This window comes from Microtus ochrogaster, unplaced genomic scaffold (assembly GCF_000317375.1).
Source record: "Microtus ochrogaster isolate Prairie Vole_2 unplaced genomic scaffold, MicOch1.0 UNK2, whole genome shotgun sequence".
Lineage (NCBI taxonomy): Eukaryota > Metazoa > Chordata > Mammalia > Rodentia > Cricetidae > Microtus > Microtus ochrogaster.
The window spans coordinates 2,624,478-2,635,471 of NW_004949100.1; positions in this window are offsets into that span (position 1 = coordinate 2,624,478).

Consider the following 10,994-nt stretch of genomic DNA (forward strand, 5'->3'; position numbering starts at 1 on the left):
CTGCCCCCTGAGGTTGAAAAGGCAGGGGTTCATTAGCTGGGTCCAGAGTGGAAGTAGAGTATTCTTTCAGTTCAGATGACATAGCCAGGAATATTTGAATAGGTGAACAGTTTGGAAGGACAGAGGGCTTAGTCTTAGAGCTTAGATAGTAAAAGGCTTGAATATGAGGAAACTCCTTCCAGTTGCCTGTGTGCTCACAGTAGTTAGAAAGCTCCTGTAGAACAGTGGGGTCAAAGGTGCCATTAGGTGGCCACTTTAAATTGTTATCTAAATCGTAATGAGGCCATTTTTTGAACAAATATGGATAAATGTGGGAATCTGTAAGTAGGGCATTAAGGCCTGAGGTTTTAGGGCCTCTAAAAGGTATTCAAGGGAGAGGGTATAGTGATGGTCTTAGATAGCTTGCTACCCATAGCTGAAACTGTAAAAACCCATGAAAATGGCAACACTGCAAGGGTTACTGGGGGATGTCTCCCCTCTATAGTTGGAGTGTGAAACAGTGATGAAGACCACAGAGTTGGTGGATGAGCATCCTCTATATACAGGCGGGATGGTGAAGCCTGGCTGGCTCCAGTCCGGGCAACTGGGAAGCCAGAGAGACTAGAGACTGAGTGGTCTCTCATGGTGGGGACCACTGATGAATGGGTTGTCCAATTATGTTTTTAGCTAAAGGAAGCCATCCAGAGATGAATGTCAGTAAAGGGCTCCACCATAGCAGTGAAGGCTGTGCTTGGGGGCTTTACCCCTGTTTCTAGGAACACCAGAAGATTGCTGAGACAGCAACGGTCAATTCCTTGGGTTTGGAGAAACGGTTAAGCTGACCAGAATGGGTAAACTCACCAATTGAAGCCAGTGGTGTGTGTAGAGGTCATGCTTAGACAGATGGAACATGTGGTTGTTGTGGAAAAAATACCCAGTTCGGGATTCTGATCCCAGGAGAGGAGCAGGAGAGCCTCCTGAGTCTCACAGCACCAATAAAATTGCCTGGCACAAGTGAGAAGGAAGTGCAGAACCCACTGCAAATCCATGTAGGAATTTATTGAGAGGGTGTAGAGGCCTAGTGAGGTTGGTGTGCAGAGAGAGAGAGGGGACTGAAGATGGTATGTTCAGTTTTTAAGGGTTACCTAGTGCATGTGCACAGGAGGATGCCGTGGTTACATCATATTCAGATGATGGAGCTCATGCATGCCTGCAAGTGCTCACGCAGTTGCGTCAGGTGTAGGCAATGCAACCACGCTGCACATGGGTCACACCTGAGGGCTTGTCCACACATGCATGGTCCTGAAACCTGGAAGTGTCAGTCATATAGTGGCTAAATCATAATACTCAGGTTAATAACAAGTCTGGAATTCTCTGATATACAACCATTATAGGAATTAAAAATAATCTATAATTCTATTTACATGAATTTTAGCAGAGGTTTGTGTTTGGAATTATATAAAAATGGTAAGACATAGAGATATTTCCTGCTTGTATTTGTAGTTTGTATATATGCACATTAAAAACTCAAGCTTACCATTAAAAATTATTGTAAAGAAAGTATTTATCCAGACCTAACTTGACAACATACAATTTTGTAGCAGAGATGTTGTGCTGACCTCTAGGATATGCTGTGCAGAAGTCATGGACAATAAAAAACATGTAAGAATACAGTCATAACTAGAAATTTGAAATTACAAGTTTGGCATTTCTCCTTGAGGGCTGGGGCAGAGGAGGATTGTTATCAGATTCTCACTTGAGATTCCAGGAAGAACTGCTGTGATTGTCTCAATGAGAAAGGCCTCTATATGTTCATTTATTTGAATCCTTAATTGGTGGAGCTATTTGAGAAAAATTACCAGCTGTATCTGTTTGGAGATGTATCACTGAGAGAGAGGGTTTCAAGTTTCCAAATGCCAGCATTGTTTTTGGTCAGCTTTTTACTTTATTTTTGTGGATCATATATATAAGCTAAGAGCTACTGCTTTCAACACCATGCTTACCTGCCTGTTGCCATGATCCTTGAAAAGATAAACATGGCCTCTTACCCTCTGGAACTGTGTCTACTGTGCAACACTTTCTTTTATAAGTTACATTGATCATAGTGTACTATCACGGCAATAGAAAATCAACTAAGACATAGATGTTGGCCTCTGGAAGTGGGTTGTTGCTGTTGCAGGACCCATTATGCTGGTTTTTGGAGGAATGTGGAAGACTCGGGGACTTTGTACTACAAAAGCAACTGATTGTAAGTGTGGCTTAATGAACCATCCTAGGGAGAGCATTGTAGAAGTAGTGTTGTGAACAATGTGGACTATGGAGGTAGTTCAAGAGGTTTCAGTGAACTATTTCAGCAGCAATGGGGCTAGGGAACATTCTTGTGATATTTCTATAAAATATGGTTTTGAGTTTTTGCCTTGTCTAAAGAATTTTCATGGGACTATCGATAAATTTTAACTAATTTTATTTACAGAAAAACTTTAAAAGTGCTTAATATTTACCTTGTCATGTTTTTTTTTCAATTATTCTGTTTCATGTCTTAAAAGAAAAGTAGCAAGTGGGTCAAAATGAAATACAAAATCTACAATTTGGAGAAAATGAACACCAGATAATTTAAAATTGAGAACTTGGTATGTTCTGAAAGAGAGGATCGAATAAAGGGAATGATGCCCTTAGGGTGAGATTCTGGCCTATTAATTCTACCATCTCTGAAAAGTAAAACCCTGAAGGATTATCTTTTCCTAAAGATCAACAACAAATCAAGACTACTTGCAAATGCAATTAATTCAAGGAGAAGTCATGTTCCTTCCCTAGCAGGTAAGATATTTTCTAAGTTTCCACTATGTGGTTCTGTTATAGAATCCTTAGGATACACGAGTAAAAGTGTTATTGAATCTTCTTCCACAGTTCATCAGAAGCTGAGACCAGGCTTGGGGTAGGGCAGTTCCTTCATGGATGTCTACAAAGGCTGTTGAGTGAAGCCATGAAGTTAATGCTGGGTTGTGTTGGTCGCATGGGATATCTGCCAAGTAGATTTGTTGGGTTTTATCTAGAAGTGTGTTGCAATTAACAAAGCAGAAAAACTAGAGATCTTTAACCCTTTTGTCATAACACTTGGAGAGTTACAGGATTTCCGATTTTCCCTGCTGGAATTCTGTATTTCTTTGATCAATATTTTTTTCACTATACCTGAATTTGTTAGTCTTGGAATAACAATACTGTGGCATTGTATGTTGGAGGCATTTGATTTTTTTTTTTAATTCTACAGTGTTGGCCACTTAAAATTAAGAGAGTGCCTTGAATCTCTGAAAAAACTTTGGAGTCTTAAAACTAGTTTAAGACTGTGAAAGTCTTGGGAAATTTTGATGATTGGATTAAATATATTTTTAAGTTGTGATATGGGCTCAAGCCCACATGGACTAGGGAGATAAGTATTGTAGTTTGAGTAGAAATTGCCCCCATAGACTGATATATTTTGTGCTTGTTTCTCATGTGATAGAACAATTTGTGAAGAATTTACAGTTGTGGTCTACGTTAGGGAGGTATAGTACTGAGCTGACTTTGAGGTTTCAGTAATCCATCCAATTCCCAGTTACCTCACTGTTTCATGTTTGTGGATCATATATAAGCCCTACTTACTGCTTCAAAATCATGATCACTTGCTTGTTATCATGCTGGTCATCATGTACTCTTACCCTTTCAAATAATAAGCCCCAAAATTAAATGGATCCTGTTGTTGTTTTGATTTATTTTTATTTGTTTGTTTTTATTTGATAAGTTTTCTTGGTCATGGTGTTTTGTCAATGCAATAGAAAACTGTGAAGACAACCTGCTCCCACTCTACTGCTCAGCTACACGTGGTTAAGGAGGATGTTAGATTACACTTGAACTTGCAAGTTGAGTAAAAATGGGTTTTCAGTGATGCAGCTTTAAGGTATGGTCACAATGTTAGACAGTGAATGTTTGATTAAAAATCTGCCCTGATGCTGCCACCCATAATCCAATAAACTCATTGTTCACTATAAGTTTATTCAAAGTTTGAGTGTACATGGCAAAACTTTGCAGTAGGTAGATTACAGGATTAGTGTTGTAAAGTAAAGCACATGAACTTTCATTTATACAAATTAAAGCTATTTGTAAATATGACAGTGTTATCAGCAGTGACTATTACTTACATGTTGTATAATAATAGGAATTAGAACACTGAAGGAAAAGGGAACACAAAATTAGAACAACATAAAGAAAGGACAATCATGAATAGTGGTGAAATTTTGTAATATACCCAATTAATTCTCTTTGACACAAGTTGAAAGACATCTAAAAATCTCAGACATTAAAGTATAAATATAAAAAGTTAAATAAATAAAACTATAATGATCCACCAAAAGTATAATAAAAAATACCCTAATATTCATTGTGACTGATTTTAAATTTTCTTATGTACATGGAAATAAGTTTCAATAGAATTATCCTCATTCCCTCACAACTAGTTATATGAGATCTTTTTGTATGATCTGCAGACCCATTTTAGAATTGACAGGTATATCAGAAAAATGTGTCAGACGTGTGTCAGAAAAATGAAGTTACATATTAAAGTTGCAACTTTAAATAAACTTTCACTTTATATTAAAAAAATTCAAGATGGAATTTTAAAAAATTGATTATAAAAATCATATGGAGGATCTCTGTGAGTTCGAGGCCAGCCTGGTCTATAAGAGCTAGTGCCAGGACAGGCTCCAAAGCTACAGAGAAACCCTGTCTTGAAAAACTAAAAAAAAAAAAAAAATCATATGGAAATATGGAAATATATTATCAGTGAGTATATAATGAAAATTCAGCAAAAGTTAAGATATTTTAAGTACATATATGTATATATGTTTCTTTTATTTAATTTCTATATTACTGTCTCATTTTATATTTTTATATTTAGGATCCTTCTCTTAAGATACATATCATTTATAGTTACTGGATCAAGCATACATGATATACAATGCTAATGTGTTTTAAATTTTGGGATTAAATTGTGTCACTTTTGTGTTTTATTAGATTCTTTTTATATTTCCTTCAATTAATTGTTTAGAAAACAATAACTTTAGAAATTAACCTCTGTGTAAAACAGTGATACTCAACCTTCTGTTCATGACACCCACAGGGGTCAAATATTGTTTTTATAGTCATAACAGTAGCAAGATTAGAGTTATGATATAACAAAATGGTTGGGATCCCCCACAACATGAGGAAATTTTTTTGAAGAATCATTGCATTAGAAAAATTAAGAATGACTGGTAAGGGTTATTGATTAAAATGCAAAATATATATATATATTTAGGTTCAAATCATGTTCTTAAGAGAAAACACTAGTTAACCATTACTTCAAAAAATTTTTGGAGCTCTTTCAGAATTGTCCTCTCTGATGAGAAAATTCATCTAATTTAATACTTCAAGGTTGGATATTGATGAACAGAGTGATTTTTGAAATAAAAATCTCTGCTTGTTTTATTGAAATGCGTCCCTATCCATAATATTCTTGTTCAATTTGATTGTGACCTAAAGTTTGAAAATTACAGCCTAAGTTGAGTGATTATGTATAATATTAACAATTATCTATTGCAAGTAATCAATTACTGCCAGGAATAATTAGATGCATTCATACTTCCAAGAGCAGCATTTAAATGTCTTTTCTGATGACTCAGTGCTGCTGTATTTCCTGCTGTGTTTAGCCACATTCACAGTCCTCTTCACACTCATTTTAATTTGTTATTTTAATCAATAATATTGAAATCAAAGAAAGAAAAACAGCCAGCTTCATAATGACTCTAGGCTGTTGATTTGAACTAATTGTGCCAATTTCATGCATACACAAATCACCAGGTTAAATGGGAGTTTGGTCCCTTGCACACATACAATAAGTATTTCAACAGTGACATCTCATGGCTAAAAACTACTTTTTCTAACTCTAACTGATTTGGGTTTTGCATTTCCTTTCCCTGCCAACATGCTATATTTTGTTTTTTTCTTTTGTCTGGTTCCTGTAACTTTTGAATCTAAATCTGGATACCTTCCCAGAAGAAATGACGCTTTCCCGTGCTTGTTCATTTCTTGTCTCTCTGTCAGTTTCAAGGCATGTTCATATCCTAAAGGTGGAGTAACAGGAAAGATCCAGACATCAGAAAATAAAAGAATGTAGAAAAATTGTCAGCTTTTGAAAGGTGAATGTTCTTCCAAAGCATATTTTATAATTTAAATTAGAGACATTGGTTAGCACATAAAATCATAAAATGTGGCAATGAACATCTGCTTTTGTTTTCTGTTTGTTTGTTTTAACTTTGGAACTGAAAAATGAAACGAAGAGACAGGGACTCAAGTATGTCACCTGAAAAGATTTCAGAACTGTGACACCTGAAGAGAGACATGGGAGAGAATAGTTAAGAGGAGCATATTAATATTTTACAATGTGCAGCGATTATAGAAAGAGTAGTCTCTCAGGAGATTAAGGAGAAAGTGTAATTGAGAAATGTTGCTTTATAGAAAGGCAGAACCTTAGTGCTCTAGAGGATGGAAATAAGGACATGTGAGTGATACAGAAATTGAAATATTCTGGGTTATAAGGATGCATGCTGAGGTACTCATGGTATTCAAATATGCTATCATTCATATATATTCATATAAATGGAGAGAGAGGATATTTTCATATCTTTTCAGTTTTATGGCAAACTTAAAACTGATCTAAAGAGAAACATTTTCTCATTTTTTTAACACTTTGCTACTTCCCTATAGCTAGTAAGAGAAACTCAGGTTCAAGAAAAGCAAATTATGTCAGATGAATTGGAAATAATCAAGATTTTAGAGATTAATTTTAAAAATTAAGACTAAGTTCCAATTCTAAGCTGAAGAAAATGAAATTCTAAAGTGAGTTTTTGTGACACTCCCACTTTAATACTTTAGAACTTGAATGAAATGCCTGAAAAAGGTGTACGTGCTTTGTGGAGAGGAATTGCATTGATTATTGAGTAAAATTAAGAAATAACAGAGATTCAGGAGCTCATAATGACTCTTTATAATTAAACATTTTCCACGAGACATGTACAGTGAGGTTTGGATCAGACAACTCATCACCTACTTGGAAAGAAACAGTCAGGATAAATATTGTTATATCTATACTATGATTTTACTAATATTAACATTACCGAAAGTTGTACTAGTATTTCTAACGTATGTTATATAAATATTGTTTGGCATCTCTTGTTAAATGCTTTCTAAAATATAGTCTGAGGCTCATGCATTAATGCATACTAACAACTCTAGAATCTGAAGAAAGAATATGACTTGAGCCATGACTCTAAAGGCAGCATAAAATGGTAAGAAAGTGTCACCTAATTCATAATGCTAAAAAAGATCATATTCGTTAGACTATGTGAGATGCTTGAAGCAAATCAATTAAATTGATCTTAACTGCAATTCAATATAGTTTGGAAGCCCATTTTACAGCTAAGAGAACTGTTACAACGTTATTACATTTTCTAGGAATACTAGTACATAATATTACTCTGTAAAGATTATACTCTGAAATGTTTCATTATTGTTCTGTTCTGAAATTTGAAAGCAAGGTTGTTACTAAATTTTACAGCTGAATAATACTCCATTGTGAAAATGTACCACATTTTCTTCATCCATTCTTCAGTTGAGGGGTATCTAGTTTGTATCTGCCATTACCGATAATACTGGTTTGAATATTGTTAAGCAACTATTCTTGTAGTATGATTGAGCATCCTTTGTATATATGCCCAAGAGTGGTAATGATGGGCTTTGAAGGAGATTGAGTCCTGATTTTCTGAGAAACTGCCATACGAATTTTCAAAGTGACTGTATGAGTTTGCTCTCCCACCAGAAGTGGAGTGTTTCTCTTACTCCACATCCTCTCCAACATAAGCTATTCTCAGTATTTGTGATCTTAGCCATTTCAACAGGTATAAGATGATACTGCAAAGTTATTTTGATTTCAATTTCATTTTATTACTGTGAGTTTTAGCTTATTATGTCAGTTAAGTGACATCGTATGATGTGGGTATACCTGCAGCCAATGAGAGAAAGCCAAGCCCTCCCTCTGGCTGGAGGGGCATCTTCCTAGATTTTGCTGTTGCATCCTCACTCAGTAGTGTTGATACTATCTTTCAAACTAGAGCCATGCTTTTCTCTGTCCTACTTGCCTCGAGGTACAGGCCCTGAGATAATTTTGGCCCAACAGCACCTCATTTTTAATTTGATTATTTTGCATTTTGATGTTTAGTTTCTTGATTTTTTTTTATGTATTTTGAAGATTAGCACATCCAGGCTCAGAAAGACAAGCATGGCATAGACTCACTCATAATTGGATATTAGCTGTAAAGCAAAAAAGGCTAATCATACAACAATGAACAGATCCAGAAAAGCTAGGAAACACGGAGGATTCTAAGAGAGAGGGGTGGATTGCCCTGGAAAGAAGAATTAGATGAGATCTCCATGGTAAAATGAGGATGGGGCTTGTGGTAGAGGGAAGGGGGTGGGGGATAAGAACGTAAAGGAACAGGATGGTTGATTTGAGGTAGTGATGGGGTAGGAGAGCAATGCAAGTGATATCTTGATAAAGGGATGGAGATGGAGGCTGCTAGTTTGTTTCCCAGATTTCCAGACCCCAAATAATCACACAGACACTGTATTATTACAACACTGCTTGGCCTATTTCTTCATTCTTCTTATTGGTTAACTCTTATATCTTAAATGAACTCATTTCTATTAATCTGTGTATTACCACATGGCTGTGGATTACTGGTAAAGTTCTGGCAGCTATTTCCATCAGCAGTTACATGACTTCTCCTTGACTCTGCCTACTCTTTCCTCATCTATCTGCTTAGAATTCCTGCCTTGCCCTATTCTGCACTATATAAGCCCAAAGCAGATTCTTTATTAATCAATGGTATTCACAGCATACAGAGGTGAATCTTACATAAGAGGGAGCCATTATGACATCAAGGACAAATCTCGTGCTAGGGAAATTCCCACAAATCCACAAGGATGACTCTTGTTAAGACTTCTAGCAATAGTAGAGAGGGAGCCCAAACTTGCCTTCCCCTATATTCAGATTGGTGAATATACCCATTGTTACGATAAGGCTTTCATTCATTAACTGATGAACCTAGATTCAGAGACCCATAGCCAAGTACTAGGCCAAGCTCTGGGAATCCAGTCAAAGAGAGGAAGAAGGGAATATATGAGCAAGTGTGGTAAAGACCATGCTAGAGAAGTTCACAGAGAAAATTTAACCAAACTTGAGGGAACTCATGAACTCTGAACTCAGAGCTATGGTGCCTCTATATGGTAGAAGTAGGCCTCTGCATGTGGGAGACAGTTGTGTAGCTTGGTCCAGTTGAGGGACCCCTGAGAATGGAACCAGGATCTACCCCTGGTGCATGAGCTAGCTTTTGGAAGTTCATTATCTATGGTGTGGTGCCATGGTAAGCCTTAAAACAGTGGGGAGGTCTTGATCCTGCCTCAACTTAATGCGCCAGACTTTGTTGACTACCCATAGGCTGACACATTATAAATGGAGACAGAGGAGGAGTGGATGTGGGATGGGCTGGGGGAGCCAGTAGTGACAGAAGGAGGGGTGGGAGGGACAAATGTGGTTGCAATGTAAAATTAAATCTAATAAATAAATAAATATATTTCAAAAAAGCAAGTTCCCCTGACTCTAAATTTTTGCCTCAAAGCCAATGCCAACAATAAAGATGGTGAAAAATACTTTCTTTCCCATAGAAGATCAAAGGTTACAAATTTGAAAATGGATTACAGTTACTGTAAACTGATTTTTTATGTTTGACTAAAATAATATGTTAAATCTATAGATTATTATATGATAAATAATGAATGAAAGACAGTAGTAGTTTTGCCAAAAAAATTGACTTTTATCAATGAGTTCAGGTACAACAAATGGTAATTTAATGATTGACCAAACAGACTTTGAATTTCAGAGGACTCTAATAGCCAGTGGGATAAAGAACCAGAGAGTAATCAAGATTCACGTGTTGTCTGGCAATTTGACTGGTCATCAAGGTATTTGAGAAATAATATTAACACTTCTACTTAACTTAGCTACTGTTCAATTACTGTGGAGAGACACTATGATCAAGGGACCACTAAGAAAAAAAAGCAGTTAATTGGGGGCTTGTGTACAATTTTAGAGGGTTAGCCTAGTATCATATCAGGGGGCATGGTAGTTCAATGGCAGAATTTGTAATGTAGACATTGATGAGAGTTCTACATTCTGTTCTACACACAGCAGGATGAGAGAGAGACTGGGCCTTTTATGGAATTTTAAAACTGCTAAGGCCACCCCTAGTTGATGTGGGATTCCCCACTCTGTATGTTGTGAATATCATTGGTTAATGAAGGAACTGCTTTGGGCCTATAGCAGACCTATAGGAGAACAGAGCTATGTGGGGGTGGTGATAGAAACTAAACTGAATGCTGGGAGAAAGGAAGCAGAGTGAGAGAGAAGCCATGTAGCTGCTACTGGAGACAGACACATGCTAAAACTTTACCGGTAAGCCACAACATCATGGTGATGCACAGATTAATAGAGATGGGTTAAGTTAGTATGTAAGTGTTAGCCAATAAGAAGCTAGAGCTAATGGGCCAAGCAGTGATTTAATTAATACAGTTTCTGTGTCATTTTTTGGGGATCTGGGCAACTGGGATGAACAAGCAGCTGTTTTCAACACTTGTTGATACAACTCCTCCAACAAGGCCATACCACATATTCCCTCTAATCCTTTCAAAGAATTCTATTACTTGATGACTAAACATTCAAATATATGAGCCTATGGGGTGTGGCATTCTTTTTCAAACTATTAAATTCCACTTTCTGGCACCCACAGGCTGTAGCCACATAATAATGCAAAGAATGCATTCAGTTCAAATCAAAAGTCTCCAGGTCTGTTACAATATCAACAATAAGGAAAAATTCAAATTTTAAAATC